The sequence below is a fragment of the Lissotriton vulgaris genome, chromosome 1_1 (genome assembly GCF_964263255.1).
Source record: "Lissotriton vulgaris chromosome 1_1, aLisVul1.2, whole genome shotgun sequence".
NCBI lineage: Eukaryota > Metazoa > Chordata > Amphibia > Caudata > Salamandridae > Lissotriton > Lissotriton vulgaris.
In genome coordinates, this window is record NC_141685.1 from 150847830 (window position 1) to 150850680 (window position 2851).

General features: G+C 48.0%; 1 pseudogene; it reads right to left on the bottom strand.

Moving 5' to 3' along the window:
• Positions 1-869: 869 nt before the first annotated feature.
• LOC147737892 (uncharacterized) lies at positions 870-2075 on the bottom strand (annotated as a pseudogene).
• Positions 2076-2851: the final 776 nt, after the last annotated feature.

The following is a 2851-nucleotide window of genomic DNA, read 5'->3' on the forward strand; positions in this document are numbered from 1 at the left end:
GCCTCCCTGGCGGCTCCGCTCCGGGCACAGCAGTTAGCCGCCTTGCCGCACTCCGGGCCAGGCTGGGCCCAGTTGCCCCGCCCACCACGGTCCCCGGTACCTCCAATCCATGACTGGCCTCAGCTGGCGGCGCCCGGCCCAGACCACGGCCACCCTCCAGGTCCTCCGGGTCGCCTCGGCAATCTGTGCGGCCTCCTCTCCTCCGGGGGCCAGGGGACCCCTGCCGCCTTCTCACCGCCTCCTCCAGCCACCACACGGGGTCAGGCACCACGCAATCTTGGGGACCGCCGTCCCTCCCGCAGCTCCGGGCTCCTCCCCGGCCTAGAGTAGGCCACCGCCTCCGGGCCGAAGGAGGCCCCACTCCGGGCCAGGCGGTGCATGCAGGTTCGACTCCGCAGACCTCTGGTCAGCCGTCCGGTTATCGCACCTCACACCGTGTCCGATGGGCCCAGCGCCACAGCCTCCGCACTCTCAGGGTGCCTCCAGTGGCCGCACGCTGCCTCCGTAGCTTCCGGGCCTGCTCCCACTGCCAGTCCAGCCGCTCCGTGCTCCAGGGTCTCAACTCGCCAAAACGGCTCGCACAGCTCCGTGTGCGGCACCGGAGCGTCTCCCAGATCTCCGGCCCCCACCTGGATAGCGCGGGGGGAGAAACGCGCCAGGGGACAGCACCGGGTAAGCCGGGGCCGAAGGAGCTAGCCGGGAGCACGTCAGCTCACTCCGCCATCTTGGCCACGCCCCCTATTCTCAGACCCAATTTTTAATTAAAGATTTTCCAAAGTTCGTAGCACTGATACAGTTTTCCCCCAGTGTGTGTCATCTCAAATTGAGTGAGATCGGCTACGATGGAAGCTTTCGGGGCATTCTGGCACTTATACATTTTTCACTGTATGTTTTCTCCTGTGTATAATTAGATTATAGTTCTGACTGAATCTTTTCTGGCATTCGGAGCACTGATGAGGTTTTTCCCTAGTGTGCGTTCTCTCATGTTGAGTGAGATGGTTTTTCCCAGTAAAACTTTTCTGGCATTCAAGGCACTGATCAGGCTTTTCTCCAGTATGTGTTCTTTCATGCTGAGTAAGGCCGGATTTCTGAATGAACCTTTTCTGGCACTCAGAGCACTGATAAGGTTTTTCCCCAGTGTGTGTTCTTTCATGCTCAGTAAGACCGGTTTTCTGAATGAACCTTTTCTGGCATTCAGGGCACTGATAAGGCTTTTCCCCAGTATGTGTTCTTTCATGCTGAGTGAGAGTGATTTTCTGACTGAATCTTTTCTGGCATTCAGAGCACTGATAAGGCTTTTCCCCAGTATGTGTTCTTTCATGCTGAGTAAGACCGCTTTTATGACTGAAGCGTTTCTGGCATTCAGGGCACTGATAAGGCTTTTCCCCAGTATGTGTTCTTTCATGGTAAGTAAGACTCATTTTCCGACTGAACCTTTTCTGGCACACAGAGCACTTATAAGGTTTTTCCCCAGTATGATCTTTTTCATGGTCAGCAAGACTGACTTTCTGTCTGAAGCTTTTCTGGCATTTAGAACATCTGTAAGGTTTTTCCCCAGTGTGTGTTCTTTCATGGTAAGTGAGACTAGTTTTATGACTGAAGCCTTTCTGGGACTTGGAGCACTCATAAGGTTTTTTTCCCAGTGTGTGTTCTCTCATGTTGATTGAGGATATATTTATGATAGTAGCTTTTTTGGCATTCATGGTACTGATAAGGTTTTTCCACAGTATGTGTTCTTTTGTGGTGAATAAGACAGATTTTCTTAAGGAAGCCTTTTTGACATTCAGAGCACTTATGAGGTTTTTCCCCTGTGGGTGTTCTTTCATGTTTAGTAAGACTGCTTCTCCGATGGAAGCTTTTCTTGCATTCAGAACAAGGATAAGGTTTTTCAAATGTGTATTCTCTCATGCTCAGTGAAATGGGTTTTTTGAGTAAAGGCTTTTTGGCATTCAAAGCACTGTTGGGGTTTTCCCCAGTGTCTGTTCTCTCCTGGTTAGTGAAACTGCTTTTCTGGATGAAGGTTTTCTGGAATTTAATGCACTGATAATGCTTTTCCCCGCTGTGTGTTGTCTCATTTTGATTGAGATAGGATTGACAACTAAAGCTGTTCTTGAATTCAATACAGTTAAAAAATTGTCTTCTGGAGTTAATATCTCCAAGCCTGGTTTTGTCTCACATACATGCCAAGGAATGCTTATGATGTCACCTCTAGGGCTAGCCTACGTTATCCTATAAACTTTTACTGAGCCGGGCCACAGTACCTATGAGGATGTCTCCAACGTATGCACATGTAGGTTCTCATACAGAATTAAAATCATGTTGAAACTTCAAGATTTACACACGTTTACATATTTAGACTTTTATAAAGAACTGATGAGGCATCTGACGTATTTAGTGTTAATACATCAGAAAGTTTTTTTCATTCAGGTCAAGGTAGGTAATAGGCTTGTGAATGATAATAGTTTTCACTATCACCAGAAGGTCCCTTTTACCTTCCCTTTTCCCAACGAGACAAACATCATACCAAGAAAGTCCTTCACTGTGAAGGTTCTAAGTAGTTATGAAGAGGTCGATGAACCACAGAGAAAGACGTGGATGCGGGTATCTTTTACACTGAATGTTGTGCTCTGCCGTCTTGCTCTGCTGAGGTCTTTGAAAGATCTTTAACAATGACTTTTTATGCACTGCTTTCATTCTTTCATCTTAAATAGGATGGAGATTTCAAATAAATCTTGTTTCATCACGTTGAGGGGGTTGGTATTTCTAACAAAAGCTCCCACTTTCTGTGCAGGGATAAAATGTTGTTGCTTTTATCTTCTCTGCTGCATTCTATCAGTACCCTCAGTTTGAA